Here is a 12921-nt window from a genome sequence, read left to right on the forward strand (position 1 = left end):
TTGTCTGACCTCCTTCAGACATCCGAAGGGCTGAAGATAACGTAGAGTTAGGCAGCTTTTACCAGAAGATGAGGTAGTTACCGGGAGCTGTGAGCTGATGAAGGACCAGTTTTGTTTAGATCTCGTGATTAAGAACCTTCCTTTCACTTCCAGTTTGCTGCTTGGGTACCTCAGTTGGTTAATGAGAGAGAGAAATCTGACAAGCTAGCACGGTAGGAAGCAGGCTTTCCAGTAAAGCCTAAACCACAGGGAGTTTATCAGAATCCTGGGGGGATGGGGTGTCCTGTGATGTCCTCATTTGTAAAGACACCAAAAAGGGGAGGCACAGCTCAGAAGGGAGAACAGCTAATTTCTCCAGGCATCAGTTTGTAAGGGGTGGAAAAAGGCAAGGCAGCTGATGGCCCAGCGATGCGTACAGGGCTAGCAGCTCACTTGCTATCAGGAGTAGAAGCTGCAAGGGCGTTGTTGCATAAAACAAGCCTGGTCCTGTAGCATTTTGTTTAGATAAGATACAGAGAAGGTTCAGCAGTAACCTGCAGCTTTTTCCAGGCTCTGGGTGACTTCGTGGTCCTTCTCTGCTGGGTCCCCTGCTCAGCCAGAGCAGTTGGATGGTGGGTCGTGGCAAGGCACGATGTGTGACCTACGGGCAGCGGGTGTATTGCAGGGAAGGAAGGAGCACATGCATGGCTGTATGGTAAAGGAGCTTTGTGTCTGAAGCATCTTTGGCTGGCTTGCCTCAAGATGCAAGCTGCATGAGGTGCAGCAGGCTTTTGCTGGTGCAGAACTGGCAGTGGCCCTGGGTACTGGCTGCTGGGGTTTCCCTCTTCACAGTGAGACCTCTTCTGAGGGAGGCTCTGATCATGGATACCAAACAATTGGGTGCTAGTGCCAGCTTTGGTTAGACCCCTGGCAGACTGTTGTGTTGGGAAGCTGCTCTGATGAGAGGCTGTTCCTCTGAGGAGGGGTGAAGGCCAGTTGCCCATTGAAAACTGCCAGCATTTTGAGAGGGGATGGGTCTGAGCTTTGTGTAACCAGATCTGTTGGCTCAAAGTCTTTTCAGGAACAAATTTTGTGACTGAGCTTGAGGCTAATTACAGCAATATGTCTGCTGGCATTCAGTAATGAAGCAGAGTACCTCTGCATCTATCCATATGCTCTCTGTCTTCCATTAGTCTTCGAGGGACCAGAAGGCGATTGAGGAGAAGGGTCTGTGGCATGGGAGTGACTCCAGTTTGCCTCCTGTCAGGGCAACTCGCTGCCTGTCTGCTGGGCTTCCTGCAGAAGGGCTGGGCAGGGAGCTTCACCTGCCAGAGGAACTCACCCACTCATGTGCTTCTAGATCATACCACGTACAGCACTGTAAAACCAAGTTGGGATGGGTATCTCAAAGGTGTGATGTGACCTCCCCCCCCCCCCCAGTAAAGAATGGGCCGTGCTATGGTGCCTGATCTCTGTAGATGAATTTCCTTGAGCAGTTGGTGCCCAAACTCTGGCCTGTAACTGTGTACCCACAGCTCCTGTGTGTAGCTGGGAAAGGCTGTGTGCAGAAAGCACACGTGAGTGGTGGAATTTGTGCTATTTTCCACCAAGACTTGCATGATTTCCTTTTTTTTTCCTTTCTTCCTCCTTAGGTCAATAGCTACAGCCTTTCCAGAAACCCTCTGTCAGCTCTTTGAGACAAGGAATTTCTTGTAATGCCTCCTAATGTGTGTGAGTGCCACTGTTACATGTGCCTTCAGACAGAGTTAAGAGCAGGGTAGAGCTGAAATCCTGCCTTGACTGTGGCACCTCTGGCCAGCGACTAGGAGGTGGCCCTGCTGCACGAAGGTTCTTTGCCTCAAGGTGGTTGAGGTCTGGCTCTTTATGCTTTTTATGACTCTCACCTGGCTGTCGTGTGCCGCAGCTGATAAGCTAGTGATGCTGTTCATCCTTTCTCCACACCTCTGCAGTGATGTACAGCTGAAGCAGGGATGAGTAATGCTTTTGAAAGGAGTGTTACTCTAACCTTTTCTGCTGCCTGCCTAGATTGAAGGCTTTAATCTCGAGATTTTCCATTGCATTGGAATGACTGTACATTCCTATCGAGTGATTCATTCGATTAACATAACTCTTCTGTGAACCAAAATATCTCTTCAGACCCTCAGAGCAAAAGGGATCTCAAGCACAAGCCCAGATGTGTTGTTGGAGGCTCTGTTTGTGTTTCCTGCAGCCGAGCGCTGTGTACAAGCAGGTTGGAGCATCAGGCTGGCCTTTTTCTCCCCCTACCAAGCATGCTCAGTTCCCTTGCATTCCATTTTGGTGACTCTGGAAGGCTTTTTTCTTTCTTTTTTCCCCAGAGGGACTAGGGAGAACTGTTTACCCTCAGCTAGCCAGCTTCCCCCAGCCCGATGGAGGTGAGAGTTCCCAAGTACAGCACGATGAACGTGAGAGGGGGAAGAGGAGGAGAGTGTGGCCAGAGAGATGGAGTAGATGCTGTGTTTGCATCTCACTTTCTGAGGTGCTGTGCTGCTGTTCATTTTTGCTTCGAGAGCTATTCCATCAGCACTGTGGCTGGGTTTCCATGGGCTCCCAGCACACACAGGCTGGTTTTACATTCGTCTCTGGGGCTGTGCTTGAGCACACTGAGGAGGCTTGTGGGAATGGAATTCCAGGCTGTTCCTCGAGTCCCATTAACCTTGAGGTTTTTTTCCTGCTGGCTGTGAAGCTGCACCTGATGTACATACACCATATCTTCTTCAAGAGTTGCTTGCCTGTCCTGCTGCTGAGCAGCTGCACCTTCCTGCTTGAGGAGTGCTGTACCAGCTCACTGGCTCGCTTGCAGCTGTTCTTAGGTGCACTCCCTGTCTCCTGCTGTCATCTGTGCTCTGGGAAGCTGTGGCCATGGATTAGTTGGTCCTGAACAGTGAGCTGGAATATTATTTCAGCTTGGCAGCACTCAGATTGAATCATAGAATGGTCTGGGTTGGAAGGGACACCAAGGATCATAGAATTCCAGCCCCCTGCCACAGGCAGGGACACCAACCTCCAGGCCTGGAGCTACACAAGGTTGCCCAGGGCCCCATCCAACCTGGCCTTGAACACCCCCAGGGATGGGGCATCCACCACCTCTTTGGGCAGCCTGTTCCAGCCCCTCACCACTCTCTCTGCAAAGAACTTCCCCCTAATCTCTCATCTAACCCTTCCCTCCTCAGCTTCGCTCCATCCCCGTTGTCCTGCCATTATCTGCCCTTTTAACAAGCTGATTCCCCTCCTGTTTATAAGCTCCCTTCAGGGACTGGAAGGCTGCAATGAGGTCCCCCTGATACCCTGTGCCTGTGGGAAGCTTTGAACCCCCCAGGCTGTACTGAGCATGATGCATGCAGTGACCAGCATAGAGTTTGCTTTCCTGAGGACATGTCACACCGTCACCTGCCGTGGCTGTAGCCTTGGAGCACACTTTGCCTGCATCACTCCCAAGAGCTGCCCCTCAAGCTGTATTTACCTGTGTTGGGGTGTGACACCGTATTTAACCTGTCGCTCCCCTTTAATGAGAGGTGTGGTGGTGTTGTGCTTCCCTTTGGTTTGGGTTGGTTTGGTGGATTTGGTATTTTTTTAAAAATTTTAAGCATTTCCAAGCTGTTAATCCTGCTGGAATGATGGGTCTGCCTTTCACAGCTCCCAGGATACGCAGGCTGCTGGTGTGACACCGTGGTGCAGCTGATGACTTTACAGTCAGGTTTTATGGCTTGACCTCCGAGCCCCACGGCTGCTCCTGGGTGTGAGGAGAGGAATGTGGTGTGTAACGGGGTAGAAGCCACAGCTCCTAAGAAGCCTGGCTGATGGGAGTGACTTGCTCCCTGGCAGGCTTGTGGTTTCTTCAGAAGGTGCATGTTCTGGCCCTGGCCCATTAGAGTTATCTCAGATGTCACTGTTGTTTATTCCCTGAGACTGCTGTGTTCCATAACCAGGGGAAAGTTCTTGTTTTCCCTGAGGCTGCTGTTGCATTTCAGGAATTTTTCATACGTGCTGGAATAGAAACCCATGTTCATTTTGTACCTGAACCACAGAAAGCCAAGCTGATGCCACTGAAGCTCCATTCTGGATAGCCAGACAGGCCTCCTGCACCACACACATCTCTGGCTGTGCCAGCTCTGCTTGACTCTTCCCCTCATTGCCGCCCCAGCTCCAGCAGAACCATGACTGACGAGGGTTGGGAGGCCCTGAAGATCAAGGTGCTGTTCTGGGAAGCTTGACATTCCCCTTGCCAGTTGTGGGGGAAGCCCAAGACTTTCTGCCTGCTTGCAGGAAACACCCTAAGGTGCCTTTCACATGGGGCAGGGGGCATATAGGTGGCTTCACTCACTGATTTGGGAGTGGTTAGCTTATATTGATGGGTCTGGTTTAGGTGCTCTGAGCTAGAAGCAAAGCGGGTGGCTAACAGCTTGCTGCGCCACCACACTTTGGCTTGCCAGTGGTAGGGTTGGGTGACTTGGGCTTTCATGGCTGTATCCAAGCCCCACTGGCGTTGGGGGACATGGAATGTGGCACTTCTAAACACTGTGCCTTTGAAAGAAAACAAAGCACACTCAGCTTGGGGATGGCAAGGGCACCGTATCTCTGCTGAACACCATGGGGTACCCTTAAACTTTGCCTGTGCTTCTGTCCCTGAGGCAGGTGCTGGGGGAAAACGCCTGTGTGGAAAGAGACTTTCCTGGAAAGCTGCTGGCACACGGTGTGGCTCCTGAGCAGCACCCCACGCACGCCTGGCCTGGTGCAGCAACAAGCCTCTGCGGGCTCGATGCTCTCAGCAGCCTCAGCAGTGCAGGCTGCCTTCCTGGCCTCTGCGATCCTGCTGTGTGCTCTGCAGTGAGGGGGAGAGCAGCTCTTCAGGCATGCATTAAATGCTGCCAGGGGCTGATGTCTGCCTGCGTCACGGTGCAGGGATGGAATTGAAATCAGCTCATGGTCTGGTTTAGCACCATCTTTTGATCCCTGCCAGTTAGGATTGTGATGTGTGGTTTTAAATTTCCTTGGATGGGGATCAAGTGGTCCTCGTGGAAAGAAGTTTGTCAGAATCTGGAGATGTAGTGGGCAGAGAGAAGGGGTAGCATGTTGCCTTGGAGGCTTCTTCCCTGGCCTGGATGTGTCTCAGGGTGTTCTCTCTCTGCCCTGGAGCTGCAGTGCAGACTTGCTGGGTTGTCTGTTCCTGGCACTGGGGGCAGCAGTGGTCGTTGGTGTGACCGTTCTTGCAGTTGGCAAGGAAGCTGCTTTCACCTGCATTGAGAGAGAGGAAGAATAATAACTGAGCATGTGGGACAGCGCCTTTTTCTTTGTGCTGGTCTAGTTTAAGCTAATAGAAATATCATTTATCTGCTCCTGGTAATAGGTGTCCCTGGAGAGCAAGGTCATCAAGTGATACAAATGAATGAATAGAGGAGATGGGAAATGTGATCTGAAGCTTCTGCGGGCTCGCTCATCCCGCACCCTCCATGTGTCAAGGGAGATGGTATTTACGTCACTGTGCTGACGTAAGGGTCTGTAATGTGATAGCTCCTGAGGTGCTGTGGGTCTCTGGATGCTCCTGGTACATGCTCAGCAGAAAGCTGCACTGCCCTGGTGCATGGTGGTGCGGCTGGCCAGGAGGAGCTCTGTGGGGAGCCTCTGGATTTCTGCTCTCCTGCCTTTGATACCATCGTTTGCTCTGGTGGTACAGCTGTTTTGGGCAGCTCACACCTTTAAAAATGCTGAGGAATGGAGGAACACAGCTCATAAATGAATGAGCTAAGGCCAGGTAGCCAACATCTGGGTGAAGTGCTGATTCTGAGTGTGACACTGTCTGGAATACGAGGCTTTTGCCATGCTTTCTCATACAGCTGCCATAAAGCTCTTGCCAAGTACTTTTTAAATCATCTTCCTACTAGCAGTGATCATGTGCTTGAGAGAGAGGCATGCGTTCTGGGAACACCACAGCCAACGCCAGATCAGCAGGGTCATGGAGCAGAGAGTCTGGATGCAGTAGAACAAGACTTAGCTATAGAGTGTGGCCTTGTATGTACAAAGTGCTTGCTGTGAGTAGTCAAAAGCTGCTGAAAAGCAGAGCTGGTGTTGCTCAGGGGGTGTCTGCAACTGAGCTAAAGCTTTCCAGGTTGGTTAGAGTGCTGGAAAAAGTTTCCAAAACCCTTTTTGGAAAGGTAAGACCCCAATAGCTGTGCTTAGCTACCCCCAGGCCTCACAGCATATGCCAGGGTGAGGGTTGCTGAGGGCACCATGCTCGTGTTGCTGTGGGGGCTGCTGCCTGTGACCCTGTCCTCACGCCGAGCAGTGAGTGAGCTTGTGGCTGCTCAGCGGGTGCTGCTGCTCTTGACATTTCTGTGGTGGTCTTGTGATAGTCCAGGTTTAGAAGGCAAGCAGCTTGTTTTACTGGACATGTCATTCGATACCCGTACAGTATGAGCTCCTCATGAAAATCCCTCCACCCTGACTGTACAGCACAGCAAGGCTGAGTGCATGTGAAACTCTAGAGTTAACTGCTCCTCCTTGCAGTGCTGTTCCCCAGCCATTGCTGCCCCAAATCCACACAGCTGACCTCCAGTTACGTTCAGCAGCATCATACATGCAGGGCAGAACTCACATACCCAAAAGCCCCTTCGGTGCACTTACTGTCAGCAGCTGCCATGCTTGTCAAGTGGATCAATAGGAGCTAACCTCTACCTTCATGTTGGTGGCTCTAGACAAAGCTCAGCCTGAAATGTGAGGGCAGCTGAGCCACCTCAGGCCAAGGCTTTGCTTCCCCCAGCCCACTGTACCTTTTGAAATGACCCCCAGACAGGCTTTACTGCCTTGGTGTTGCTGGTCTTCCTGGCTGTGGCCAGGACTCTGGTGGCTCCATTCCACTATGGTGCTAGAAAAGACCTCAGGAAGGTCAGATGCCTTTCTGGGAGCTGGCACTCTTGAGGGCTTTGGAGTCCTTGCTGGTGCACAGATGAAATGAAAAGCTTTTTCTTCTCTTGCCCTCAGAATAATGCCCACGTGGGCAGGATGCATGAGGTCTTAGTTTTCTCTCAGACTCCAGGGTGATGTGGGCAGTGAGAGGGGCAAGCAGGGTGTGCTCTGTTCGGTGGTCAGCAGGACAGACCCAGTCCTTCACATGAACAAGGTAAAGACAGTGTGCTGTTCTGCATGAGCTACTTTCCCCTGCTGCCATTTTCAGTTAGGAGCTCCTTAAAAGATACAAAAAAATCTTGCAAGGAGAATCAGATGTGGACTTGGCAGCCTGTCTGTCTAATCTTTGGTAAATGCAGATGTGCATCTTGGAACAATTTACTCCTGGTTGTGTTTAGGGCTACCAGAGCGACTGTTTATTCCCACATATGGAGCATGGTTTCAGGAGGTAATTTAAACAAATGGAGTGCCACTTCCAATTTTTCAGGCTTCTAGTTTAGGAGCCAAAACTGTTCTCCTGGCTCCAGCTTGCCCACCCTGGCCATGTCGGTTCCCACATGGTCTGCCAAACTTGCAGAGAACTAGCTGTGGTCTCCTGAGGAGGATGAGGAGATGGCAGAGATTCCATGGGCAGAAATGGCTTGATCTCTGGCTGTGGAGCGAGGACAGAGGCCAGCAGGCACTGTGCTGTGGGGCAGCCCCCAGAGCCAGCCTGTGAGCAGGTAGGGAAGCCCCAAGTTGGCTGTACTGACCTGTCCCACTCTGTGTTCCTGAGGCTGTGGAGATCAGGCGCGCTCTCAGCTGTGCCCGATGCTTCCATCGTGGTCTGCTGAGCTTGTTTTGAGGCAGCAGCTTAGCTGTGTAAGGGTGCTAATGAACGCTGGGATGTGCTAGGATGTTTCTGCTTAGCCCTGGACGTTGTCCAGTGGTGTTGGTTCCTGGTGGTGTGCTCAGGGAAAGGCACAGGGGCACAACCCCCTCCCTGGGCCTGCTGGCCATGCTGGCTCTGAACCAGTGTGAGATCTGGCATGAGAAATAGTTCAAGAGCTGCATCAGTTTGTGCTTGTGAAAGTGAATACTCTGCTGAAAGGAAAATGAAAAGGCATTCTCAGCTTCCCAGACCCGTTTCCTGTAAGAAATAGGAAATAGAGTGAAGGGGGAAAGCACCGTGTGTTTGGGCTGGTAACTGTAGTGGGTGGAAGGGAGCGATGTTACTGGGCTGCCACTTCCCTGAAGATGCCCAGGAGTTTCCTAGCTGTTTGCTGGGGTCATTGGCCCATATCACTGTCCTGCTTGGTGCTTCCCAGTGCTTGCTGCCTGACCCTTGTGCTTTGAAGGTGTGGAACAGCTCACGTGCTGACAAGGTGGACACGCGCAGCCTTGTTGCAGACCCCCAAACAGATCTGTTGGTTGGCTTTATTTGTTTGGGTTTTGTTTTCTTGCAGTTTCTGCCCATATAAAAGAGGCTTTGTCCTCTGTTGGGCCCTGAGGTTCCCACGTACAAGGAGAGGCATTGAGTGAATTCCAGGCTGCGGCTTTGCTTCCACGTGCCCCTGCTGCATTTACCTGCATTTAGTGCCTGTCTCTGACTCAGTGTTTACTCTTCAGTATTTAAACATTCCCTAGAAATTAAATCTTTTAAGAACATTATACTTCACACCAAGTGCTTGCAGAAGCCCAGTTGTGCAATGCCTACGCTCCTGTATTGGCTGCTGTCTGACTCCCTCAGAACGGGGTTTACGGCGGCAAGGCAGCAGCAGCAGCCACAATTAGAATTTCAGCACTGTAGTACTGAAGGCTGCTTTCAAATCAGCAGTGTCTCTGTGCTCCAGAAATACTCCCCTTGTCCCTCACTTGGTGATGTGGAGCAGGGGTGCAGTGAAGGCTGCTCACCATCCACGCCAGGGCTGCTGTGGTGCGGAAACCTTGAACTCCAAACTCTGTGGGCACCAAGCCCATGGTCGCTGCCTGCCTCCTGCTCTGCCTGTCCATGCTGCCAGCTCGTGGGAGCGTGCCCTGTTGGTGTAGATGGAGCAGCAGCAGTAAGGCCATGCTGTCTGTTGCTGTTTGACTTGTTGTCTCTGGCCTGGTGCCACTTACTGTCACCAGCCTGCAGGCGTTACTTGGAGAGCAGTGGGCTGCCTGCCTGGGTGCTCCCTGCGAAGCTCTGCAGTTGTCCTGGCCTCACCCAGGTTAACTCCTCCCAGGAGTTGTGTTGTGCTTCTGGCTTCCCAGCTGCTGTGATGGTTGGGTCCTCTTCTGAGGATGATGTCCCTGCTTTGCTAGTAAAGCTGGAACAAAAGTCTTTGCTCTGTGCCTTATGATAATCCATGAAGGGGGCTCTCTTCTCTTTGCAGACAGAGGCTCGTTGAGCTTTTGGGAGGAGGACCCAGCTTATCCACCTTTGGAAAGGAGAAACATGCATCTTGGGGGCTCTCACTTGCCTCATGAGCAGTGCAAAGAGGTGTCACAGGACTGCAGGGTCTGGGAGGACGGGAGCTTTGCAGCAGTGCCCACTGTCTCCCAGGCCTGTTTCTTGGCAGTGAAGCAGCATCCACACCTGGCAGAGGCAGAAGCCCACCAACCCCTGGGCAAGCCCACTCCCTGGCCTGGCTCTGGCAGTCTGTTCTCCTTGCACAGTGGCTGATGTCTGGGTGCTGTTCTCCTTGCACTGCACTTCCCTGAGGGGCTGTTGCTGTGTGGTGTTTTTGACTTTGAAGTAGGCTTTCAGCTAGGAGTGTTATCTGTGTGTTTAAGCCCTTTCTACTGATAAGGGAAATACTGTTGTTGGAAGTGGCTTGGAGGCTTCTCTGGTGTTGTAAATCAGTTGGGCACTGCAGTGAAAGGTGATTCCTTCACAAGCTGGTCCCTGCAGTTCCTGCTGTGGGAGGATCATCTTATGAACTGAACTTTCAAGCTATATTCTTTGTGTGCTTTTTGGGGAGAAGCCATCAGCTTCCTAAAGCTACAAGAGGCAGGTACTATGCTCTGGCATCACTGGTGACTGAGGGGAAGTGACTGCAGGGATGGTTTTGTCCTCATCAGCTAGGAGCCACTCGCTTGCTAAGATGTCACTGAAGTATTTCCCCCTAATCATCCTCTGAAGAATATTAGTTCATTTTAAAGCAAACTTCATGGTAGCACGCAAGTTGCCAGCCACACAGCTTCCTTTGTGCTTCTCTAACCCCTGCTGAAAGCAGAAGGGTGAAGGCAGCTGGTGGTTCTCGGGCCTAAGAGGGAGTTTGGAGGAGTTCAGAGCTTTCTGGTTTTGGAAGATCAATAGGTTGCAAAGAGCAGACAACATGAGCTTCCTCAAGTCTTGCTATTCCTCTTGGGCCCACAGAAGCTCTGGTTTTCAGAGGCTCTGCAAAGTGCCTGCAAGACCAGGGCGAGGTGGGGGGTTACCCAGTGCTTGGTTGCTGAGGGTTAATGTCTTGAAGGCTGCATTCCTTACAGTTTCACTTTTGGCTTCTCTTCTGAAAAATTTCCGCTTGGTTTCATAACAGCCTTGGAGTGAGGGGTGGTGGTGCTCTGGAACCTTTGCTGCCTCTCAGAATCTTCCTTTGGGGGGATGCAGGCAGCCACAGGTGTGGGACACATCTTCCTGACAATACTGGTAATCCTCCTGAAGTCAGCTAGTTGGGGAGGGGGGCTAATTAACTGAAGGAGTCGAGATAGTAAGTAGAAGCAGTGGTTTTGAAAAGAAAATTGCTTTCTCCTGTATTCTTATAACTGCAGTGAAAATCCCCACGTTTTAGGGCTAAAACCTTGTGTTGCATTGATTTGGTCACTTCTGTTCTTTCTGGAGCCAGATAGAGACTGAAATTACTCAGCTTTGCAGGCATGTAGTGAACTTGCTGTTGATGAAGACCATCCTTGAGAGGTAACCAACAGCCTTCCAAAAACCATCCTGAGCAGGCAGGAGTCAAACTGAGGAGTGAGTTGGTGGCAGAGCTGCTGGGGTTGTGTTCCTTACCTTGCTGGTGTTCCCAGGCTGGGTTTTCATGCTCACTCTGCATGAGTGGGTATCTGCTGCTGCTTGGTTAGCCTTTCTGGAGGTGCCCTGCCTTGGGATTTGAAATCAGTGTTCACAGTCTGTATTGGTACTTTGTGGGCACATGGATACCAGACTCTCTCAAGCATATGGATGGTGCTGGTGTGGTACCAGAAGTACTCCTGGCATCTCTGTTACAATTCTGCCTCAAGTTGAGAACCTGATGCAGAGCACCTTTGCTGCCACGTGGGAAATCGCTCTGTGGTTTGGGCTTTAGTTGGCTCAGATGCTTTGCCAGCTGTTACATTCAGCCCTGGACATCTGGAGAGGAAGAGGCTGAGTGGTCTGGAGCGAAACTGAGCTCTCATGCTTGTCTTAGAAGGTAAGAGATGCTGGCTGTCAGGGTGCTTTGCACCTCTCCGTTGCTGTGCCTTTCCCACGGCGGGCACCTTGTCCTGGCTGGTCTGTGCTAGGGTGGGTTGTGGCACTAGTGCTGTGCTGCTTCCTGTGGTTTTCCCAAAGGAAAGGGCTGCTCCCAGGAGGAAGCTGCCCCTGTCAAAGCAAGTGCCCAGCGGGTTGGCTTGCACAGCCTTGTTGAGCAGCGGGCACCCTCGCAGCAGTGTGTGTAGGCTGCAGGGCCTGGAGCCTGCGCCTCTGGTGGGCTTCCTGCAAAGCCACAGGGAAGTGCTGCTGGGGAGGCACACGGTGTGATGGGGCTGCTGCTTATTTGTTCCCATAGAAACTGCCATCTAATCACAGCAAGCGTAGCAAGGCTGTTGCTGGAAACGCAGTGTCGAAGAGTTTCTGAATACATCATCTGGGTCTGGCATTTGCTTTATCCTTCACTTTCCTGTCAAGACATCAGTCCCTTCCCGCTCAGGAGACTCCAGATCCCATAGCATTAGTGGCACCTCTCAGAATAAGGGCAGAAATAAATGCAACGCTCTTACAATGGTCGGAAATAGCTGTGCAAGTTGGCCTTCCAGAGCCCAGAATTCCCTCTTCCCAAGCAGGCTCGATGGCACACAAAGTGGAGAGCTGATCCATTCCACCTCCTCTGTCCCTTGAGGTTCTCTGGTACCGGTGTGATCCCGAAGCGATCCCGCATGTTCTTGTGGCCACCTCTCCTCCCAGGAGCTCTCATGCCTCTGCCTCTAACAGCATGTAATGGGACTCCCTGTTACGAGCTCTCCGTGTGCCGGCGTCGCTGCGGAGCCTGGCCTCCTCCCTGGAATGTGGGCATAATTCGGTGTAATAGCGCAGCACGGAGCCACCGCGGAGGGAACGGGCTGCTGAGGTTGAGTGAAAGGGATTGCTATCCGGGATGACAGATTCCTCTGGAGGTTGTTGCTGTTTGCAGGAGGGAAGCCAAGGCATCGGGGCTTAATATCTTCCAGAAGCCCTCTGCTTTAACCCTCAAAGAGCCTCGGGGAATAAATTGGAAGCTGGTGCAAAGGCTCCCCGTGGCTCCGCTGCACATCCTGGTATGGTGCCAGTTAGTTTTCCCAACTGCAGCTTGCGGCAAAGGGATTTCTTGTGCTGTGTGGCAGACTGGGGAGCCAAGCCAGACACGTTCTTGCTCTGTGTGTGTCACTCCTGTCATTAAAAAGCAGCCACTACTCTACTTGTTGAGGGACCTGGTGCTGTGCAGCAGCGCTGGCCGCTCGTGGAAGTGGTTGGCATGAGCAGGGTCACAGTGCTCCTGCTTCTCATCAGACAGCCCTTGATGGGAGTATCTACCTTTGCTGTAAGTACTGCTTAAATACATTCTGAACCTGAAAGCGTGGTGTGCTGCTTAGCACTCGCTTCCTGCATACTGACTGCCTTCTTGTGTTCTCCTTGTCAGTACTCCCATCTGCTCGCATTCAAACCTGACCCTCGCTTCCAGCTGTGCACCTGAAAGGTGCTGCTTTTCCTTTGTCACTTGCATTTTCAGGTCAGGGCTGAATTCAAGCAAAATGATGATCCAGGGGAACTTTCAGCAATGCCTAAAACCTCCTTGCTCT

Source organism: Gallinula chloropus, assembly GCF_964237585.1.
Source record: "Gallinula chloropus genome assembly, chromosome: 24".
NCBI lineage: Eukaryota > Metazoa > Chordata > Aves > Gruiformes > Rallidae > Gallinula > Gallinula chloropus.